Source organism: Phascolarctos cinereus, unplaced genomic scaffold (assembly GCF_003287225.1).
Source record: "Phascolarctos cinereus isolate Bilbo 61053 unplaced genomic scaffold, phaCin_HiC Scaffold_1;HRSCAF=81, whole genome shotgun sequence".
NCBI classification, from domain to species: Eukaryota; Metazoa; Chordata; class Mammalia; order Diprotodontia; family Phascolarctidae; genus Phascolarctos; species Phascolarctos cinereus.
In genome coordinates, this window is record NW_027555514.1 from 16,756,996 (window position 1) to 16,781,212 (window position 24,217).

General features: G+C 45.3%; 2 long non-coding RNA genes across 2 annotated transcripts; one reads left to right on the forward strand and one right to left on the reverse strand.

Moving 5' to 3' along the window:
• The first annotated feature begins 13,826 nt into the window (after positions 1 to 13,826).
• On the forward strand, positions 13,827 to 15,572 carry LOC144456273 (uncharacterized). The gene is made up of 2 exons (XR_013485223.1): positions 13,827 to 14,159; positions 15,268 to 15,572. It is a non-coding gene; the product is annotated as an uncharacterized LOC144456273 (long non-coding RNA).
• Positions 15,573 to 16,957: 1,385 nt separating this feature from the next.
• Positions 16,958 to 23,932, reverse strand: LOC144456272 (uncharacterized). The gene is made up of 2 exons (XR_013485222.1): positions 23,741 to 23,932; positions 16,958 to 18,078 (listed from the first exon to the last, which is right to left on the reverse strand). It is a non-coding gene; the product is annotated as an uncharacterized LOC144456272 (long non-coding RNA).
• Between the last annotated feature and the right edge of the window lie 285 nt (positions 23,933 to 24,217).

Here is a 24,217-nt window from a genome sequence, read left to right on the forward strand (position 1 = left end):
ATTGTAACTTTCTCGTTGATTAGCACCTTCATCCTTGGGGACCTTCCAGAGTAACGTATATAAATTGGCTTTTATTGATCACAGAACATCTGCTGGTGCTTAAATATGTCAACATGTAAACACGAACATAAGCTTTGCAAGTTTGCATTTTTGGAGGCTCATAAAATTGTAATTTATAATCAAATGCCCAGTGTTATGCTTTCTTTATCACCTTCATAAAGATTAAGGAATGTAAGCAAGAGTTTTGAATTAAAAAGCCATTAACAGACTGCAAAGTCCTTGGCTTTGAATTTTTTTATTTTTATGATTTATGGAAGAAAGCCTTCATTGCTTTTCCCCTGCAGCTGACACTATTTAATTGCATTTCTGTTGTAGGGTGAAAAATTTGCCAAATCATAATTGCAGAAATCAGAAGTGAAAATGTCATGAAAGATGGTTTTCTTAAGAAATATTTATCTTCAGGGGTTTTTTTAAATAGATTTGAGAATCTGATTGCAATAACTTGGCCTGCCAAAGACGGGTTTCAAGGAAAGGAAGCGAGAATTCTGAGAATGCTCCAGCTGAGTCAGTCTGTGCCCAGCTCAAACATGCAGTTTTTCTCACAGATAAACAAGATAAACAGCGCACAGGTGGCCACTGGCCCTCCCTCTGCAGAGGCCCTGCAGCAGCACCTGGCCCTGGTTTGGGGTGGGGGGGACAAAAAGAGCCCCCGGTAGAGAGTTCCTCCGGGAAGCCTGAAAAGGGAGGTTCCTGACCCGGGGCATGCCTGGGTCAGGTCATCATGCCTCATCGGCCTTCTTCAGGGTTGCATCGACTTACCTGGCCCAGGCCGCTTTCCCAAGGCCTGGATAAACAAAAGTCACGATAAGGATTGCAACATTGGGAGATCTCTGCCATGTCCTTGGCCCTGATGCTCTGGCCTTCCCAGAGTCCTTGAAGTAGATCGAAAACAAGCAAATAAACAAAGCCCCCACACCTTGCCCTGTGTGCGGAGGTGATAAATATTTGTCCACTGATCAGTGCTATAGGATTCCAAAGAGCGAAGAGATCTGCATGGGTCGGAATAATCCTAGAGTCTCCATGGAGCATGTAGGCTCACAGCATCAGACGAGGACCCCCTTCCCCATCCCGTAGAACTCCCGCCTTCCAGCCCCTGCCTGGCCCCAGACACAAGCACTTCCAGCTCCAGCTCTGCTAGGTGTGAGAAGGCTAATGCTGATGAGATCTGGAACTCAGCATCTCCATCCCTGGATTGTACAGAAAAGAAAACGGGGCTCTGGAGGAGGTAAGGTAACTTGGCCAAGGCCATAGAGCTGGGGGAGTCAGCAAAGAACCACAAAAGGTCCCCAAGATGAAGGGATGAGGGTGTGTGGAGGTTTACAAAGCGCTTTCCTCCCAGCGAGAGAGAGAGAGAGAGAGAGAGAGAGAGAGAGAGACAGAGAGACAGAGAGACAGAGAGAGACAGAGAGAGACAGAGAGAGACAGAGAGACAGAGAGAGAGAAAGGAAGGGAGGGGGAGAGAGAGAGAAAGGAAGGGAGGGAGGGGGAAGGGGAGGGAGAGAGAGGGAGGGAGAGAGAGGGAGGGAGAGAGAGAGGAAGGGGAGGGAGGGAGGGGGAAGGGAGGGAGAGAGAGAAAGAGAGAGAGAGAGAGAGAGAGAGAGAGAGAGAGAGAGAGAGAGAGAGAGAGACAGAGAGAGAGAGACAGGGAGAGAGACAGAGAGAGAGAAAGGAAGGGAGGGAGGGAGGGAGGGAGAGGGAGAGAGAGAAAGAGGAAGGGAAGGGAGGGAGGGAGAGAGAGGGAGGGAGAGAGAGAGAGAGGAAGGGAGAGAGAGGGAGGGAGAGGGAGGGGGAGAGGGGTGGGTAGGGAGGGAGAGAGACAGAGAGAAGCACGAAGACAATATTTTTACCCTAATTTTGCAGAGGAGAAATCTGAGGCTCATAAAAGGACAATGACTTGCCCAGGGTCACAGCTAATTTGTGAATGAACCAGGATTTCACTGGAGGCCTCTCTTGACACCCAATCCTACTCTCTATGACACCGTCCTGCCTGGCAGGTAGACATTAGGAGGTGAGCAATACTTGCTAATAATGTCAGGGAACCTGGTCTAAGTGCCCCCTAGTGCCTTGCCCCAAATGCTACAGAAGCATCTTAATTTTGCTTGGGTCGAATGGAGACAAGGTTATAAAAACGCCTCCCACAGAGGCAGCACGGCATAGCCAATAGAGAGCCAGGCCTCTGAGTCAGGAAGACTTGAGTTCAAGTCCCTCTTCTGATATGCACTGGCTGTGCTGTGTGACCCAGGGTAAGTCACTTAACCTCTGACTAAGTCAACTGTAAAATGGGATCACAATCGCATACCCCACAGGGCTTTCGTGAAGATCAAATGAGATACTTGTAAAGAACTTAGCACAGTGTCCAGCACACAGTAGGTGCTTAATCAATGCTTGGTTGATGGAATTGCAATGATAAATCCAGACAAAAAACAGCTCTCACACGACCTCCAGGACTCTGGTAGCTGGTTTCCTGACAGCTGTTTCCTAAGTCTATTGGAAGATGTCTGCCTAGAGAATGAATAACAAAGTCCCAGAGCCTCCCTGGGCATATGGTGCTCTGAAGGTCTCTGTGCTGGGGACAGGTGATGTCAGGAATGTCCAAACACATCACTGAGTAGTGTACAAATGAGGAGAAAGCTAGGAATCGGGATTAGACCTGTGGGTTCATTGGTCTGGAGAATGTCCAGGTGAGGAAGTTCCTTTTACCAATGCAGAGCAGCCCCTTCTCTGCAATGTGTGGTCTCAGAAGAAAAAACCGGGCAGTTTTGATTATATGATTTTTTTTTGGTTTTTGAACAAACATCTAATGCAGTTAAAATTAGAAGGAAAACAGGTAATTGGGGAAAAAATATTTGCAGCAAGTTTCTCCGATAAAGGTTTCATATCCGAGATCTAAAAGGAAATGATCCAAATTTATAAGAGCCATTCTCGCATAGAGAGATGATGTGAATAAGCAGCTCTTCAAAGGAGAAATTGAAAAGTTTTTGCACAAACAAAGCCAATGTAACCAAGATTAGGAGGGAAGCAGAAAACTGAGAAAGAATTTTTACAGCCAGTGTCTCTGATAAGGACGTCATTTCTCAAATATATAGAGAACTAAGTAAAATTTATAAAAATACAAGTCATTCCCCAATTGATAAATGGTCAAAGGATATGAAAAGGCAGTTCTCAGATGAAGAAATTAAAGCTATCTATAGTCATATGAAAAAATACTCTAAATCACTATTGATTAGAGAAATGCAAATCAAAACGACTCTAAGGCACCACATCACACCTATCAGATTGGCCAACATGAAAAAACAAGTGAATCACAAATGTTGGAGAAGGTGTGGGAAGCTGGAACATTAATCCATTGTTGGTGGAGTTGTGAAAAGATCCAACCATTTTAGAGAGTAATTTGGAACTATGCCCAAAGGGCTATAAAAATGTGCATACCCCTTGACCCAGCAACAGTTCTTCTAGGTCTATAACCCAAAGAGAACATACAAATGCGAAAAGGATCCACATGTACAAACATATTTATAGCAGCTCTTTTTGTGGTGACAAAGAATTGGAAATTGAGGGGATGCCCATCAGTTGGGGAATGGCTGAACAAGTTGTGATATATGAATGTAATGGAATACTATTGTGCTGTAAGAAATGATGAGCAGGCAGACTTCAGAAAAACCTGGAAAGACTTGTATGGTCTGATGCTGAGTGAAGGGAGCAGAACTAGGAGAACGTTGTACATAGTAACAGCCATGTTGCATGATGACTAACTTTGATAGAGTTAGCTCTTCTCAGCAATGCAAAGATCTAAGACATCTCCAGAAGTTTCATGATGGAAAATGTTATCCACATCCAAAGAAAGAACTGTGGAGTTTGAATGCAGACTGAAGCATGATATTTGATCTTTTTTTCTTCTGCTGTGTTTTTTTTTCCTCTTTCTGGTGGTTCTCCTATTGGTTCTTATTCTTCCTCACAACATGGCTAATATGAAAATATGTTTCATAGGAATGTATACGTATAGCCTATATATTAGATTGCATGCCATCTTGGGGAGAGAGGCTGGGAGGGAGGGGGATAAAAATTTTAAAACTCAAAAGCTTATGGAAGTGATTGTTGATAAAACCAAATAAATTAATAAAAAAGAAATCGCACCTAGGCCTTGATGAATCGCTAGTGGGCTCTGTCGTACAGTGTTTCGTTCGTATTCTAAAATGCCATTGGATGCTGCCATGATGCCTCCTGGATAGCTCAGCCTCCTTGTCCCGTAACATCTGAAACTCAACACATCCTAACCAGAACTCACTGTCTTTCCACTGAGCCTTCCTCTCTTCCCAACTTGACCGTTCTCCCAGTCACTCAGGCTCACAGCATTGTCGCCTCACTCCCACTCACATCCTGTATCCAATCTGTTGTCAAACCTTGTCATTTCTCCATTAACCTTGTCTCTCCTCTAAGCTCCTCCATCCATACACCCCCAGCCACCACCCTGCTCCCTACCCCTAATTTTATATCCCAGATGGATGGCCACCCCTGTGGACAAAGCCAGCTCGCACCCGGGCACGGATCTGACATTACCATCTGCACAAGCTTTCCTACTGTGCTCAAGGTCAGGATCCCTCCACGACACTAGCCAGGGACATTCCCAAGGTGTCTGACCGAAGGCAGCCTCTGGGGGTGGGGTGGGAGTTCTGAGACTGGTGATAGCCCAGGTGACCTTGCTAAGGAAAAGAACCAAGACGGGGCTCAGGAATTAGCCACAGCTTTCCTGCCTCCCAAAGCCATGACTGGTTGTGGAATACTGTAAAGCACTTAGCAGAGTGCCCACACATAGTAGGCACTTCATAAATGCATATTCCTTTTCCTTCCCTCTTTCACTTTCAATCAAAACCAGGTCTTGAGGGTAGAGATCAGTCCTTTATACTTTCGTCAGAATGAATTCAAATAAGTTCATTCTCTCTGGCAGAGCTATCTGCATTTAAGCCTAATTCATAACAGTAAGTCAGTCAACAAATTTAAGCACCTACTATGTGCCAGGCACATAAGTACTGGGTATACAAAGAAAGGCAAATATAGCCTTTGTTCTCAAGGAACTCATAGTCTAATGGGGGAAACAATATTCAAACAACTATACACAAATAAGATGGGTATGGGTGTGGGTATGTATATATATATATATTTATATATGTATATATATACACGTCATACACATGATGTAAATATGTGTATATAATACACATACTTAGTATATAATAGTATATAATATATGTAGTTACATATAATAACTATATAGTATATAATATATAAATATGTTATATATAATATACACATGTACAGAATGTATGTCTTATATATGGCATATAATATATTGCTATATGACTATATATTCATATATCTAAGAATTCCAGGAATGGGAGACAGCCGATGAAAATGCACGGGGTAAGGAGACGGAACAAGGCCAATAGGAAATCAACCCCACATTCCACAATTGAATATGCTTCAGATCTGAGAGATATAACAAAATGTTTGTTCCCGTAAATTTGGAGCAAACAGCTAGAAAAGTAACTAAGTAAAACGGGATACAGCCAGTCTTATCCTGTTTTGCTGATAGAAGTTAGTAGGTAGGACAAAGGTTAAGCTTTGCTTAGAGCTTTGCTTACTAGGCTTATAAATATTGGTTTCTCTACCTCCAGGAGGGGCTAAGAGGCCATTTCCTGAACATGGGACGTATGAAGAGGGAGGAATGACATGTCAAGGAGCAGATGTGCAATAGGCGTACTGGAAAGTTGTATGCTCTGCAGCACTCAGCCAATGAGGAGACAGAGGAGGGACCTTGCAGCTGGGATTAGAGATAAATAGTAAACTCGTGCTTTGGTACAATGTGTCCTAGTCCATAGGATACCCACAGTGGCAACTGTGTAATAAACTGGGCTTCTAACTTCATCCCTCCTAAGTCCCAATGAGTTATTCTCACAAGACTCCAGTCTCAATAAGTGAGGGAAGACAGTCGGGCATATACTCGAAGGAACTCAAAGGCAGAAAGCTGACACATAATAACAAGCCACGTCTAGCAGGGCTTTCTATTTTGTAAAAACTGAAAAGAAAAACAAAATGAGTGCCCATCAACTGGGGAGTGGCCGAGCAAGTTGTGGTCTCTGAATATTTCTCATAAGAGATGACAAATAATAGGAATCCAAAGAAATTTGGGAAGACATGAACTGATGGAGAGTGAAGAAAGCAGAACACAAAAGAAATTACAGGATGATTACAACTTGAAAAAATTAACAGGAGCATTTATATAGCACCTACTATGTCCCAGGTACTATGCTAAGCCCTATACAATTATTATCTCACGTGATCCTCACAACAACTCTGGGAGGTAGGTGTTATAATTATCCCCATTTTATAGATGAGGAAACTGAAAGAAACAGAGGTAAAGTAACTTGCCCGGGGTCACACAGCTAGTAAGTGTCCAAGGCTGGATTTGAACTCAGGTCCTCCTGACTCCAGGTTGAACACCCTGGCACCATTGCATCACGTGGCTAACATGAATACTTAAACAAAACTGAATGTTGTATAATTGTTAAGACCAATCTTAGCTCTGGAGAAGAAATGATCAAAAGTACTGACTTCTCTCCTTTTTTAGAAAGGTGGGGGGCTATGGTGGCAGAAAGTTGCCTGCATTGCCAAATGTACTTGTGATAGGTTTCCTTTGTTTTTGGTCTTGCTTCACTGTTATTCTTTGTTACAAGGGAAGGCTCATTGAACAGGAGAGGGAAGGCTATCTAAGCTGATGTAAAAACAAAGGCATCAATAAAATTCTAATTTTTTTTTAATGAAGGAAGCATTTGGAGGATGGGAGTGGAAGGGGAACAGGGAAGGATCCTCTTGAATCCTGAAGTCACACCTCTCTGTAATTCAGTAGGACTTTGGGGGCTCCAGACCTTTTCTGTAGCATGCTTAACAAGTCTGGCTCATGCTGACTGATGATAACCTGCACGGTCTTCCATGAGCAGTGAGGCTTCACAGATTCCAAAGACAAGTCTGTGGCCGTGAATTAATCTCAGAATGAAGGATTAAGGCTAGAACACACCTCGGTAAGCATCTCATGCCAACTCCTCATGTTACAGATGAAAAAGTTATAGGTGAAACACCCAGATAGTTTTAAGAGATAACTTGTGGTAATCTGGAACTATGCTCATGAGCCCCTACTGGTGTGCTTCCCCTCAGCACTCAGCCAGTAGACATGATTAGCTCAAAGAAAAAGCATTTACTAAGATGGCATGGTAGCTAAAAACATTGCCTTCATAAACCAGAGGTACACTCACACAAATACACACATTGTCTGTAGGAAGAGTGGCACAAACTTAGAGTATACCAATAGCGAAGTATACATGTAGGGAATACAATTGGCCAAGGCAAGTCACACCTCTAATACTTCAGAAACATAACCTTTCTCTTTTTGCTTGATCTTTACTACCACCACCCTCTACCATAATGAAAAATCATTTAATTAAGTGGAGCAAAAAAGTTACTTTAAAATCTCTTCCAACCACATGTCTCTCATCCATACTTCAAACTTATTTGAGATTCCTCGAAAGAAATTACAACAGAGATAACTTTGTTCAACAACCCCCTGACAACAAACAGTAGGCAAGGCATTAAATAGGGAGAACAAGGTGTTCACCACTGTAATGGAGACCCATCAGTGATCCAAACTGAACAGGGATGCCCTACGGGTGGGGCAGCCCTTCAGCTGTCTCTGTTTGAGGATGGCATTGTGTGTTGCTTGCCTTAGAACACTGGGGAGATTGGTAACTGCTCAGAAGAGTTTGACCAGATAATCCACACTGGAAAGACTAAGTGGATGAAAAATAAGTATTGTCCAAAGCATAACAGGCAATTTGAGCTTGTCCATCAATGTATATATACCTGGGACAGACAGTACAAGTAGACAAGGAGTCAGGCTCAGAATTAAATAGGAGGAAGAGGGAAGGCTAGATTGCCTTTAGGAAATTGCAAAGCATTGTTAATGACTTCAAACTTCTAGAAACAAAGATTCATCTTTTTAATAACAATATCCTACCAGTGCAAAAAACTGCAGAGAAGGTGCCAACCTACAACAGATAAAGGGGCTCCTTCAACAAGGAAATTAGCTGTACTCAGTCCAGTCCTTATGCCCCATCATCATTACCATGTTAACATATTAACTCAGTGGTCATCTGACATCATGGATAAAAGGCTGGCCATAGAGTCAGGAAGATCTGGCTTCCAGGGCTATCTCTGTGTGACCCTAACCTCTCAGTCCCCTAGGCAGTGCTCCAAGTTATAGATGACCTGCATCGGCAGAGGGAATGTACACATGTGTATAGATGGAATCACAGATCTAGATTTAAAACACACACAGATATTCAATTGATCCATGCTTCCTAATCCAATAATGCCGGGATCATACAATTTAGAACTCTAAGGGACATCAGAGACAGTGTCACCCAAATCCTTCGTCTTACACGTGAGGACACTGAAGCTCACGGGGGAGCCCCTTGCCCAGTTGGTTGCACGGCCAGAGCAATGCTGGGATTCAAACCAGGTCTTCTGACTTTCGTGAGACTCAGTGCCTTTTCTGCACAAAGCAGATGCTTCCTCCCCCCACTTCTTTCCGTGTCTCTTCTTGGGCCTGTCTCAAACATATCAGATATTACATGACCTCTGGAACCAAGGGAGTTAGGGAAACTCCCCGGCTAGGCCCCAGGATCCAAAATCCTGACAAGTTCCCCATTTCTTTGTTGATGCCAAGAGACTCCTTAAGATGCCTCAGATTTATTCATATCAGCTGCCACAAAACACGGGTGTCAACCAGGATTTGTAGACAGCTTTTAGCCCCTTTGGAAACCTCCGTCCTCCCTCTGATGTCAAAAAGCACTAAGCTCTGTGTTTTTTCCGTGAGAGTGAAACTCCTGAATTTCCGTGCCTCATCATACTCTGCTATGCAGCCAAGACCCAAGAACATTAGCGCCTAAAAAGAACTCAGAGGCCATCAGGGCCATTTTGCAGGCCACCACTGAGTCACAGACAGAAGAAGCAACCACCACCACCTTGACCTCAGGACTTTCACTCTAGAACTTGACTGCACAGAGTCCTTTGGGGGTAAAAATCTTTGGATCCATGCCCCTCAAAGCCCTGAGCTCTGCCCACTTGCCTGATCTTTTTGGAGTCAGCCAGGGGATATGATTAGCTGGATAACAAAATATATACAAATCTTATAAATCTAGGGCATACCCTCCCAGAAATATGCCCACCTTAGCAAGGAGAACAAACACCCATGAGGTCATGAGTAAAGAGGAGCTCACACAAGGCGTGGGTACGGCCAGGGCATGTGAGAGGCCAAGGCAGAAGGGAGGAGGCACCGCACGCCCCCGATATCCCCCACCCCTCCCAGGGACCTGGGTCTTGAAGTGGGTCACAGCTCTGGAGGGGCGCTGCTGGACTTTAGCCTGCATGGCCTTCCTGAGACCACCCTCAGGCTCCCTTCTAGGCCAGCTGAAATCTTGCGGGGCGAGGATTGGGCTCCAAATAGGACATGGCATGGGACCCATGGGCATTATTGTGTTCCTTTTTCAAGAATTAAGAAATCTTCCCTCCTGAATAGAGTCAGTGCCTAGAACTTCCAAACTCAGAATCTCTTGAGCTTGGAGGCAACTTTCAGAAGGAGTGCTGTCCTGGAAATCTCTTTTCTTTGATAGAGACTTGTGATTATAGGTCATAAGGGCACAGATGTAGAGCTAGAAGAGATATTAGTCCACTCCCTCTGGACTCTCAGCTGGGATGCCAGACAGCATCTCATTCAACCCCTTTGTTTGCTGAGAATGTTGGCGGGTGACTTGATGCCCATGGCGGAGCCCAGGGGGAAGGCCTGGCTATTTAAATGGGTAAAGTGCTCTTGAGTTTAAAACACAGGCTCTACGTGGCTAAACATTATGTGTTAGGAAGAGCCTAATTCCAAAGCCTTACCATTGTTAAGAGGAAAAGCCTCCATTAGGAGGCTAACCTGGTGACCCAGACTCTACCAGAAGCACTAGAAGAGCTGGAGGGAGGAAGTGTGGCAGCCTTACTACCTGTCTTTGGAAGGAGAGAATACGCCTTCCTCATTGAACGCCTGCTAATAATTGTTGTTGTTTAGCTGTTTTTAGCTTGTGTCTGGCTCTCCATGACCCATGTGGGGTTTTTCTTGGCAAAGATACTAGAGTGGTTTGCCACTTCCTTCTCCAGTTCATTTTACAGATGAGGAAACTGAGTCAAACAAGTTAAGTGACTTGCCTAGGGTCACACAGCTAGGAAATATCTGAGACCAGATTTGAACTCAGGTCTTCCTGACTCTAAACCTGGCACTCTATCCACTGCACCACCTCCCGCTATTAATTAAATACACAAGACAGGGGAAGAAGGAGGGAGAAAACATGGTGCAGTTGAAAGAATTCTGGCCTTGGAGTCTCAGAACAGGAGTTCAGATCCTAACTCCGCTATTAACCACCTACTTGGACGTGGACGAGTCCATCTTACTTTTCTCAGGGCCTCAATTTCCTCTGCTGTAAATCTCCACTAAAACCCCACCTTGTGCGGGAAGCCTTTCCTTGGCCTCCTAAATGCCTTTCCTCTGGGATCACTGACAATTTGTCCTGCCTTAGCTTCTCTGTCCGTAGTTGTCTGGGACCCAGTTTTGTCTTTCTTTGTATCCTCAAGTGCTTGGCACAGAGCCTGGCTCATAGTAGGCTCTTTATAAATACTTGCTGACTTGCCTTGTCAAATGGGCTCCCACATCTTTGAGGATGCTTCCAGCTCTGGATCTCCGACATCTGGGCCTCAGTCTGCTCATTTGTAGCATGAAAGGATTGAATCCCATGGCCTTTGAGGATCCCAAAGGCTCAAGAACTGTGATCTTAAAAACTTCTGCTGAACTCTAAGCATCATGAGGCCCTTCTCCCAAGGGGGGGCTCCACTAAAACTCAAAGGTCCCTCTTCTATTTGGAGGGCCTCATGAAGAAGATGGCGGCCCCAATTCTCTCTCCCAAAGGCTGAGCCTGAACCTTGGAGCCATAGGGATTGTTTCGAGTGAGAAGAGCAGAATAAACCTTAAAGAACAGAGCCTGGCCCCATGCTGAACTAGGGACGTGTCCTTCAGGCCCTGACCGGTTAGACTGGTCTGTGTCTGGTTTATAGGCCCAGGGAGCTGAGCCAGGGTGCCCTCGAATGCAACCAGCAAGAGTCTGCAAATCAGCTTTTCACTTTTAAAAATGTAAGGGGGGAAGCTCTTGACCCCTACGGCCAGCGAGGTTTGCGTGAAATGAGATCAGCTGCTCCATCTCGTCGGCAATGCTCTGGGTGACCAGGGATGGCCTTGGCCTTTCCTGGTCCTCTTCTCTTGACCTCTCTGTGAGAGAGCACAGAACAGCCAGGCCCTCCTGGATGAACTGAACACTGGGCTTGGAATTAGGAGGATCCGCATTCAAATCCTTCTTCAACACTACATGACCTTGGGAAATCATTTAACCTCTCTGTGCCTCTGTTTCCTCATCTATAAAACAGGAGGAGTGGACTAACATCCCTTCTAGCCCTATATCTATGTCCTTATGACCTAGAACTATAGATTATAATCAGCTACAGGCAGCTGGGTGGCACAGGAGATAGAGCACTGGGTCTGGAGTCAGGAAGACCCGAGTTCCAATTCAGCCCCATATACTACTAGCTGTCACTTTACCCTGTTTACCTCAATTTCCTCATTTGTAAAATGAGCTAGAGAAGTAAATGGCAAATTACTCCAGTATCTTTGCCAAGAAAACCCCAAATGGGGTCAAAAAAAGTTAGACAAAACTGAAACAACTGAGCAATGACAAATGATCCATAATGGTGAGCCCCCTGATGTCCTAAGCAGGCCAGAGGGGCAGCCATGCAGAGGCGGTCTGAGCCCCCACCCTCTCCAGACCTCACTGAGACTTCCATCTGCCTGGAGAGGGCATTTGGACCCTTTCCCAGGGTTCGGAGCCTGGACGTTGGCCCAGAGGTGAAAATGCCTCCTGTGTTACCTCCTCCATCAGGCGCTGCCGGCGTGTGTCAGTTCTGGCCTATCCCTTCTCAGGAGTGGATTCTGACGCATGTTGTTGGAACAAATTGTTCCTATTAATTTTTCCTCCAAGAATAAGGTTGCTGGTCACCCACCTCCCCATTGAGGCAGATGGACACCAGCTTGACCCCTGTCTTAACACCTTGTGCAATACATGGCTTGTGAGAAAGACTTGATGGCTCGGACTGGACTGGCTGGGTAAGGGTTGGAAGAAAGCAGGTCTGGAAGGAAGGGAAGGAGGAAGAGGAGAGAGGAGGAAAGGGAAGAATGGGGTCCTGCAAAAAGGCTGGGCTGGAGAAGAGGCAAGTAAAGGTGGTACAGACCCAACAGAAGAAAACACAAAATGAGAATCTGGGTGCAAAGTAGAGCTTTGGCTCATGAAAATGGCAGTGATTTTAATCTAAATCCCTGTAAGCAGCCAGGCGCTGCTCTAGGTGTTGGGCCCCTGGCCTCACAGGGCTTCCCTTTCTGAGGATCCTGTATGGTACTAAGAGGGTAAGGAGCAGGGCTGAGGTCCTGGCTCTACCATTCCCTTGAGGCAGAAGCCTGGGCCAGGCCTATCCCCTCTTCTGAGACTCAGTTTCTTCTCTAGGAAAATGATGCCATTGTCCTGAGTGACCTCTGAGCTTCCCTCCATCTTTGTACCCACAAGCCTACTTACAACCCAAGTTCAAACGGCACTTTAAGGCTTACACACATTATCTCTTCATTATATCTTTATTATTATATCTCTTTCATTGTATCTTCACAAAAACCCTTTTACACGGACCCTGCAGGTATTAATCCTATAAGAGCCCTGTTTTGTAGATAAAGAAACTGAGGCTTAGGCATGGCAACCCTAGGTCCACACAGCTAGTATGTGAAGGAAGATTTGAATCCAGACCTTTCAGTTCCACACACTAACCATTATACTACCCAACCACTCCATAGCATAGTAAACTACTTAGTCCATCCTTACCCCGGCAGCCCTGGCTAACCCTGGGTGACCTCAGCAGTCCCTTCCAGCCCCAAGTGTGGAATGTGCTTCCTCCTCCTTTCTACCACCTCGGATCCCTAGTTTCCTTCTAAATAAGTTCAGCTTCCTACAGGAAGCCTTCCAGATCTCCCCCACACACCCCAAATTACTTTGCATATGATTTGCATTTATTTGCTTATCTATTGGTACTCCCTACCCCACTCCAATGGAGTGTAAGCTCTTTGAAGAGAGACTTTTTTGTTTTGTTTTGATCATTGTATCCCCAGAATCTAGCTCAGCATCAAGAATACAATGGGGGCTTAATAAATGTATGTTAACCTAACAAATTAATGAATACACTGTGCTCATCAGCCCATTTTACAGATAATAAAACTGACTCTCAGAAAGGCTGTGACTTACCCAAGGTCACAGGAGGCAGAATAAGCCAGATTGTGCACACCACAAGTCCAGCACTCTCCCTTCTAGCTCTAAATCTCAAGCTGCTCCTTCTACCACTATGAGCAAAAAAAAAATGTGTTAAACACCAAAAAAATGGGGGACTGGCTGTTAAGAAGAAATCACTCAAGCAATGACGAACCAGATGGGAGCTCTAGCAAGATCTCACCAGGGTCTCTTCTTTTTTAGGTGTTTCAGGTTTTTTAAACTGAATTTCATTTTTTCAGTTCTGCATTCTCTTCCCCACCCACTGAGAAAGTAAAAAAAAAATCAAATCTTATTGCAAATATGTAAAGTTATGCAAAACAAATTCCTACATTAGCCAAGTCCAAAAAAAAAAGGAAAAGGAAAAGAGGAAATGGAAGGAAGGAAGGAAGAGAGAGAGAGAGAGAGAGAGAGAGAGAGAGAGAGAGAGAGAGAGAGAGAAGAAAGAAAGAAAGAAAGAAAGAGAAAGAAAGAAAGAAAGAAAGAAAGAAAGAAAGAAAGAAAGAAAGAAAGAAAGAAAGAAAGAAAGAAAGAAAGAAAGAAAGAAAGAAAGAGAAAATGTGCTTCGGATTACACTCTGACTCCAGCAGCTCTCTTTCCGTGGAGGTATGTTTCATCTCATGTCCTTTAGAACGGTGGTTGGTCATTGTATTGATTAGAATCAACAAAGTCTTTCAAAGTTGGTTATTTTTATAATCGTTCTGTTACTGTATAAATAGCTCTGGTTCTGCTCACTTCACTCAGCATCAGCTCTCCTAAGTTTTCCCGCTATTTCTGAATTGCACCATAGTATCCCACCACAATCCTATTCCCCCCCCTTGGTGGGCATCCCTTCCATTTCCAACTTTTGCCACCACAAAAAGAGCTGCTACGAATCTTTGAGTGCATGTGGTCCTTTTCCTCTTTCTTTGATCTTTTTGGGGTACAGATGTGGTAGGAATCTTGCTGGGCTATTGCCCTGTTCTGTGGGAGAAGTCTGCAGTCTGGTGCAGCTCTGCCCTCTGAATTCTGGACCCTCTGAGCTAACTGCGCTTCTTACAGCTGCCAGTCATAACAGTTCTGTCACTCTGTGCACACAAGAAACCTCAAGAAAAAAAGTGAGCTCCTGACATTTCTGTATCACTTTGAGGTTTGCAAAATACTTAACAAATACTGTTTCATTTGATCCTCACGACGGCTCTGGGAGAAGGGTCTTCTTATTATCCCATTTTATAGATAAAGAAACTGAGGCTGAGAAATGGTAAATGACTTGCCACGGGTCACACAGCTAGTAAATTTCTAAGGTAGGTTCTGAATTCAGGTCTTCCTGAGTCCATGTTCAGCAGCTCTATACGCTGAGCCTGAATGCTTGTCAGGGGCCTGGTAGATGGAGCCAGCTTCTGCGGGTGCCTCAACCCTGCTGCCGCAGCTTTCTCAAACTCCCCTCCCGTCGGGCCCACCCTGCCAGCCCCCCCACACACAGAGACTTTCTCGCTTCTGCTGTAGACACGCACAGAGCAAATAGAGTCCTCCCTTGGCTCCCTCCCCCATGCTCGCAGACGCCTATTTTCCTGTATTCCCAAGCAGCCAAAATGTCACTCAAAGACACTCCCAGCTTGGTGCCACATTGTCTCCGTCTATTCTGCTTCACAGAAAGGCCTCTCCTCTTTCACAGGGAATTACCTTATTTTAATGTCTGACTATTTTTAAAAGCCAGATTCTACCTTTAAAATAGGAGTGCCGGCCAGCCTCCGTCTGACTCTGAAGAAGTTTGTCTGCCGCCGACACCCACGGCGCTTCCTTCTCTCCATCACGTTACAGAAGGGGGAAGGCGGAGCAGCATCCTCCGCATCTCAGGTCTGGGGAGACGCTCCTGGGCTTTTCGAGGCTGGAAATGCAGAATTCTTCGTTGTTCGTGCAGGGAAGGTGTGCGTGCCAGACAGTGTTTCCCCAGGAACGCCAGGGCTGGGACACATCCCCTACGACTCTAATCTCCAGCTTTTCCCCTAATGCTAACTAAAGGTTTAGATTCACAAGTAACTCATCCCACATGTATTTGATTTAACAATGAATTAATTAATCGTCAGCAATTATTTAAGCAGGACATCAAATTGTGGCAACTATTTCTTTGAAACAAGAAACAGCCCACTTTACAGGAAATGCACTTTTCCTGGAATTTTCCACTTTCTATTGTAAATCAACAAGCTCAGAGGATCTTTGGGGGTAAGCTGAGCCTCTGTCCACTGGTACAGGAGAATAAGAGTGAGGGAAAACTCTGGAGGAGTAATCAAGGGGGCGTGGCTCGCTAATTTTGTCTGTCACCACTGGCCAAGCGGGGAGTGTATTCTGAGCCTAAGACCTCCAGCAGTTCATAGCCTGTCCCAAAGTCCTTGTCACCTCCTAGGGATGTTCCCAGCACAGAAGAACCCAAAACAGGACACAAGGGAGTCACCCTGGTCACCAGACTTTCTAGAGCTGCCCTCCTCTCACTGAGTTCCCTTGTCCTCAATTCGATCCAAGGGACATTTATTAAACACCTACTGTGTGCAAGACACTGGGAGACAAAGATGAATATGAAACACTGCCGACTCTCAGGGGATCTTACTGTCTACTGGACCTGGCCCCAGATGCAGGATACCTGGTAATTTGAGGAGGGAGAGATGACTAACTCCTCTTCCTCCTCCTCTTCCTCCTCCTCCCGAACACTCAGCTTTCTATAAGGCCCGGACTAGGGAAGATAATCCTCCAAGTTTGGGCTACCTACAGGAGCCTGTCGTAAGAGAGAGGCTGGTGCCCCCAGTAGTTCTATTGGCAGCAGCTGCTGACCCACAGAGGGAAATCAAGTAAGCAAGGGGCTCGGTTCCATCATCTCCAATGTCCCTGCAAGCTCTCCCATTCTGGGGAATCGGACAGCATGGGGTGCCAGGAAGAAGAAAGGATCTGATAGAGGAAGCTTCTGTGTATTAGCCAGTAAGGACTGGTGACCATGACATAATGAAGTTTAATAATTTGGTGGGTGGAAGAGAAAGAAAGTGGAAGAAGAAGAGGAGGCAGTGGAATGGAGAAGGAAAAGGAGAGGGAGAGAAGAAGAAAAAGATGAGGAAGAGGAGAGGGAAGGAAGGAAGGAAGGAAGGAAGGAAGGAAGGAAGGAAGGAAGGAGAAGGAAGGAAGGAAGGAAGGAAGGAAGGAAGGAAGGAAGGAAGGAAGGAAGGAAGGAAGGAAGGAAGGAAGGAGGGAAGGAGGGAAGGAAGGAAGGAAGGAAGGAAGAGGGAGGGAAGAAGGAAGGAAGGAAGAGAGGGAGAGAAGAAGGAAAAATCTGTCATGAGATAATTGCATTTTAGAAAAGGACAAAAAAAGTAGTTAGGAAAAAATGTGAAGAAAATTTTAAAAGAAATATAAGGTCTGCAAATTGTTTTAAAACACCATTTGGAAGGCTAGGGAAAAAATTATTATTTGGCCTAAAGAGAACCAGCGCTGAGAAAGACCTGGGTTCAAGTGCAGAGTTTGATGCCCATTGGCTGTGTGGCCCCAAGCAAACCACTTAAACTCTCAGCAATCCAGGCAACATGGAGGACTATAAGTCACAGAAAAGCTGCTGATCCGCATTGGTAGGGGACATTTTCTCACCAGGAATTGCCTACACTAACAAAATCATAGGACCTGAACAAAAGCCAATGACCAGCTTCACAGGGAAAAACACAAGAGGTCATTGGAGGGGGAAAGGCAGGCCTCTGCCCGTTTCTCAAAGTCCACTGTTTGAGCTTCCCCTGTGTACTATTGTCTCGTCTGTTTCATAGTTAGTTGGGTGACCATCTTGTCTCTATCGCTGGACTATAAGTTCTGGTTATTGGAAAATTCATGTTCTCTATACACGTCACTGCGTCTCGAGCACGTCACACAGTGCTTTGCACATCAATACAGCAAACAATAAATAGTGGTCAATTTGAAAACAAATCCTGAACAAACAGAAAGGCTTCACACGCGAGAAGAGGAAGCTGGCTGCTTGAGTGTGAAGAGTAATTCCAAGACGTGGCAAAAGCAACATGTAGTGAGATCAGCAGGTCTGCTCCCACTGGCCAGGCTGTTTTTCCCAAAGAAATGTGATAAAATCGCCCTGTAGATTGAACTGGTCCCGAAGACCAAGGATCAACATTGCTGTAGCTTCCCAGTTGCCAAAGAAACAAAGAACCCGGGAATGAGCAGCTCAGTCCTGATGGACTTCCCACTGCCTTAACAGTCAAACACAGCCCTCCTGATTCAATGTCTTTGTGACAAAGACAGGGCCAAGGGGAGCTATCTCCAATTGTTAAATAGTCTTCCCGTGCTGTTTTTAAGAAAACCTCTTTTGTTACATGCTTTGTACTCTAGGAGTGTCTCCTCTCTCTTCCAGTCTTGAGTCTGAACCACCGAACCAGCCGGCCTCAGGCTTCATCAAGAACCCAAGTGTAGGAGTAGGGCCAAGATGGCGGAGTAGAAGGAAGCAATGTTGCTGAGCTCTGGTCCACAACTCCTCCAAACAGATCTACAAAATGCACCAGACCAAATCCTGGTGGAGAAATGCAGAAAAAGTCACAGTGAGTCCTTTGTCTGGCTCAGGGCAGCATAGGGAGACAGACCATGAGCTCAGCAGACACTGGACACAGGATAGGGTCAGGAGCATGGCCAGTGGAGCAAGACAGTGCCCAGTGAGAGGCTGTACATCAGCACAAGAGGAGACCCTAGACCCATACTGGGGCATCCCCAGATCCGTACCAAGGCATTGCAATGGGGACAGGTGCCAAATGGCAGCTTTGTTCCCCACGACCCAATCCTGGGTTGAAGAATCAGGGTGAGGTGAGAAGGGTACCTATGTGCCCATGGTAGGGTGGTGGTGTTGCCTTTCAGGTAGGGAGGTCCTGGCTGGTGTATGACCCTAAAAAGAACTTAGACATCCTATTTCAAGAAATCTTAAAAGAAAATTGCCCAGATCTCTTAGAACCAGATGGAAAAGTGAAAGGAGGAAGGATCCACCAGTTACCTCTTGAAAGAACAAAAACTCCCTGGAACATTATAGAGCCTCCAGATCAAAGGAAAAATACTGCAAGTAGCCAGAAAAAATTCAAGAACTGAGGAGCCACAGTGAGAATCATATATGATTTAGCAGCCACCACTTTAAAGGAGCAAAGAGCTTAGCAAATGATATATATAGGCTTACAGCCAAGAATAACCTGCCCAGCAAAACTGAGTATAATCCTATAGGGGGGAAATGGATTTTTAATGAAATAGAGGACTTCCAAGTATTTCTGATGAAAAGACCAGAGCTTTGGAGAAACTCTGAAGTTCACACACAGAAATGAAGAACACAGAAAGGTAAACATAAACGAACAATGATAAAGCACTGAGTGAGAATAAACTGAAGGCAATGACACGTATCTCCTCTGAACTCTGTCATTGTCAGGGGTCATAGAGGACACCTAACTACAGAAGAAATGGGAGTAATTCTGTTATGTCTGGATGGACTTAAGAAAAGAATGGAAAGAACAGGGAAGAGGAATGCACTGGGAGGGAAGAGATAGGAAGGTTAGGGGAAATGATCTCACAAAATCAGGGTGCACAAGTAGACATTTATAAAAAAAAAAAAAAAAGGAAGGGGTAGGGAGAGTGGCTGACACCTGAACTTCTCTCTCTTCTGAACTGGTCAAGAGAAGGAAAGAGAGAGAGAGTGAGAGAGAGAGACAATTGGTACAAAAATCCATTAGACTCAACAGGAAATTAGAGTGAAAAGGGAGAAGGGAGAGGGAAAGTAGAGGGAAGGTAAATGAAGGAGGGGGTGTGTTCTAAAGAAAACAAACTCTAAGGATATGCAAAAAAAATTTATAGCTCTTTCTGAAGTGGCAAAGGATGGGAATCTGTAGGTGTGCTCACAAATTGGGGGACAGATGAACAAGTTATGGCAAATAAATATGATGGGATACTATTGTGCTGACCTCTTATCAGCATAATGATCAACTAGGATTCCAAAAGGCTAATGAGAAAACCTGTTACATACAGAGGCAGAATGAGACAAATATATCGTAGGACATAGCCAATGTGGAAATTTGTTTTGATTGACCTCACATGTCTGTAATGGGTTTTATTTTTCTTGTGCTCTTAATTGGGAGTGGGGAGAGGGAGGAAGAGAAGGTGGAACTCGGCTAATTAAAACTCTCTCTCTTTCTCTCTCTCTGTGTATAAATTTTATATATATATATGTATATATATGCATATATATGTGCATATATATACATATACATATATGCATGTATATGTGTGTGTGTGTGTGTATATGAACACAAAAGCATCTTGCAAGGACTCCAAAAGTCCTTGTAAATGACTATGTGTGGTATTTACACGGGAGGTGGTGTAATGGCACGGAGTCAAGAAGTCCTGAGTTCAAATCCTTTCTCAGATGGTGTCTAACCTAACTGTGTAACTACAGGTAATTTAACTTCTCTCAGTCCCAAGCTCCCCCATTCGTAAAATCGGGCATCATCATTGTCCCTCTCTCACAAGACTGTAGTGAAGATCAAATAATTTAATGCATATAAAGCATGCCTTTCAAACCTCAACATGCCACATGAGTGTTAGAGTGGAAGTAGGGATGGTCCGATGTCATTTCATTCATAATGAGGCAATCCCCTTTACCCAATCAGTTTGGTGCCTTCTCTGCAATGAATGAGCTCAACAAACTGCCAAGCCTGGGCACCAAAAGTTTCCTCCATTTGCCAGGGTGGCCCAGCCGGTATGTCAGAGGCAGGATCTGAATCCAGGCCTTCCTGATTCCCACGCCGGGCCCTCTATCCATCATGACACATTGCCTCTCTAGTTATAGCTAACAATCTTAGAGATTATGATCCATAGTATTTTCAATGGGAAACAGATCTCCAAATATACCCAAAGTAAGAAGCTATCACGAGACACAAAGTGGAATTAAGAATGTAAGACAACATTAATCTTACAGAAGAAGCTGTCAAAGTCAGATACCCCAAAGCTGTCAGATAGCCCAGAAGAATTCAAACAAACAGCCATCAATGACTAGACCTAATGATTAAACTCAGTGTATTGAGATTAGAGGCATCCACTCAAGATGTTGGAAGGAGTTCAAGGGTAGAACTGGGGAGAGCTTTGCCAAAGTGTGTAAGCTCTTTTTACGGGTCACTGTTCCAAAGTACTGGTACAGTGAGCTGCCCGTGGGACTCCTCTTCCTCAAAAGGATTCCTGATGGGACCCTGGAAATTTCAAAATGGCACGTCTCATTTCCATCCCCAAAGGACAGCCTCGCTGAGGCTCCAAGCAAAGGCACCACTGATTGTGTAAGGGGGCATCAGACATGGATCTCTGGAGGAGGGGTTCCCAGCCTGTTGGGCAGAGAGCTTAAAGGACCCTGGATTTGTAATGAGGCATCTGTGAAACCAGGCCCAAATCCACAAACAGACAAATAGTTCTTCTTAGGCCAAATACCCAGCATGCGTTGGATCTGTGTCACCAGTTTTCAAGCGTAGATGATGCTGTTGTGATATTTCAAGGTGACGACAACTTCATCTCATGGGTGCAGTAACTGCCTCCCACAGCACAGGGTGTAACCTATTCATGCCTTCCCAACTCCATAGAATCTCAGAGTGAGAAGGGCCCTTAGAGGCCATCTGGTCCAGCTTGGAGTGAACAGTTCCCATCTCATCCTCTCCTAAGTGATCCGTAGAAGACCCATAAGCCCTCCAGACCTTCCTCTCAGGTACCTGCTCCATGCCATGGGTACCAGGGCAACACCAGAGCCAGCCACCAGTGAGCGCATGTAAACAGCGGCTTCCCTTCCAGACTGGTGCTGGAACTCTCCTGATTTAACCCCCTAATAAATGACCTGGGGGAGAGAGGAAAGAAAGGGGACATGGAACTCTTCTGAATGGTCAGGGGACAAGCTCTCTTATTTGCTGCCCTGCACGACCTGGCTAAGACTTGGGGCCTCAGGCTCCTTCTCTACGGCCCTTCCCAGCTCCCAAACCCTAATCCTATGGTCTGTTGGGCAGCATTCATAGGTTCTCTCTTACCTGTTCTTCCCATGAAGACAGCCCCAACACACAAGGGTGGTTTGTGACTTTGAATCAAGAGGCAGAGTCTGGCAACGCTTCCTCACCCAACGGTCGGCCTCAGACCCAGAGGTGCTGCTGCCAGGTAAGTTCCGTCCCCCACCTGTTCTCTGGAGCTTCTACTCCTGCCTGGATCCTGCTGTTGTGATGGGCCATCATCAGCTCTCACCTGAACTATTGCGACAGCCTTCTAAGTGACTTCCTGCCTCCAGCCTCTCCACCTGACTGCCCTAATGACATGCATCACTCCCCTCCTCCGTAAACTCTGCTGGCTCCCCATTGCCACTAGAGTCAAAAACAAAATCCTCCGTTAGACATTTAAAGCCTTGCTCCAACATGCCCTTCTAGCCTTGTTATATGTGACACCCCTTCACACAGTTTTCAATCCAGCTAGACTTGCTTTCTTGCTGTTTCTCACACTCACCACTCCATCTCCCATCTGTGCGTTTGCATGGGCTGTGCCCATTGCTTGGGACTCCGTCCTTCCTGCCTCTCACAATCCCTAGTCTCCTTCACAGGCTGCCTCCCAACTGTGGTTGTCCTCTCCTCCAAAATTACCTTTTCTTATTTTCTATAGATTTTACTTATAACTCCATAGGTACATGTTGTGTCCCCAGTAGAATGTAAGCTCTTTGAAGGGAGGGCCTGATTTATTTCTGTCTCCGTATTCACAGTCCCTGGCCCTTCATAAATGCTTGTAGATAGGTAGAGAGACAAACACATAAACAAATAGAATGATTGATAAATGAATAGATAGATGATAGAAAGATGGATGGATGGACAGATAAATAAATAGATGAGTGCACAGATAGATTAATGAATAGAGGGATAGATAAACAAATAAATGAATAACTAGAGATAAATGATAAATATAGATAGATATATAGATGAATCCACAGACAGACAGACAGACAGATAGATAGGTAAACAGACAGACAGACAGACAGACAGGTAGGTAGACAGACAGATAGACAGGTAGATAGATAGATAGATAGATAGATAGATAGATAGATAGATAGATAGATAGATAGATAGATAGATAGATAGATAGATAGGTTTGAGACTGTATCTTACTGCTGCATTGGATTATGTTATTTTCATGGACTCAGACTCCCCCCTAACTGTACAAATAAGGAAACTGAGGCCCAGAAATGTGAGGTGCCTTGCCCAAGGCCACCCAGGCACTCAGAGACAAAGCTGGATCATAGTAGGCTCATAGACTAGCTGTGTGACCTCTAGGAAATCACTTAACTTTCTCCACCTCAGTTTTCTCATCTCTAAAATGGAGATAATAATTGCCTGTGCCTCCCAGGGTCTTTGCAAGGACCAAACGAGGTAATATTTGTAAAGTGCTTTGTAAACCTTAAAATGTTTTGTCTGTGCTAGGTATTAGTGGTGAGCCGGCTGGCTGCTCCATGGAGCCAAGCCAGGGATGCCAGCATGGGCTCGGCCTCTCCCTGTCACCATCACCCTCATCCTCCCTCTGGAGAAGAATGTGACGCCTTTTCCAGGAGACAGCTTTCCTCCTTTCCTCATGGGCATCACCAGAGGGCCGCCATTTATCCAGAGACACGTGTGAGCAGCAGGATAGGAGACATGTGCCTTTCCCTGCGACGGGACCTGGGGCCTTCACAAGAACCTGCTGTTGCCAGCTCCCTTTACTTTTTCTGGCAGAGAGTAAGCTCCAATATATAGACTCATTTTCTTTTGGCAATGGAGCTGGTGGCCCTGCCAGATTTGCCCTTAAAGGAAGCGGGCATGAGACAATGAGGCCTTTCATATACCCTCCCGAGTTCTTCCAGGAGGGCTTTTTCAACTTTCTGAACTGAGACAAACTTGAACAACGGTCCATTTTTAGTGGGGCCCAATTAATTTTCCAAAAGAAGAGGCTATAGGAAAATAGGGACTTGTATTCCCAGATGGCTTTGTGGCCCAGCCCCTCCCCAAGCCGCCCTGAAGCCAAGGTGTCTTTTAGAAGGTAGGAGGGAAGACAGAGCCCAGCCAAGGAGCCATTCCATCATCAAGGGGAGATACTCCCCATCACCGGGACGGTTTGTCTTCAGCCAATCAGCTCTTTGTTTTATTAGGCACTCGCCCGAGCCTTACCTCACTGCATTCACCTTTCTTGCGCAGGTTAGGGATGATTTCTTCCACACAATGTAGCTTTGTCTTGGGAATAAAGGAGCAGTTTTCAGATCTTGCCCCCTCCCCCTGAAAAAAAAGCCTCCAAAAAAACCATAAGAAGGACCACCAGGAAGTGTCACTGGCTTTCCAGAACAAGACTCAATATTTACCCAGTGTGGGGGCACCACCCTATTACGTAGGGCAGGAAGGGAGAGAACATATCCTGTTGGGTGTAGCCCTGGGCCTCTCAGCGGAGCTGGATCCAGTGTGCCTGAACAGAGAGACAGACAGAGACAGAGAGAGACACAGACACAGAGAGAGAGAAAGACACACAGAGACAGAGAGAGATAGACACAGAGATAGAGAGAGACACAGAGACACAGAGATAGAGACACAGACACAGAGACAGAGACAGACACAGAGACAAAAACAGAGATAGAGACAGAGAGAGACACAGAG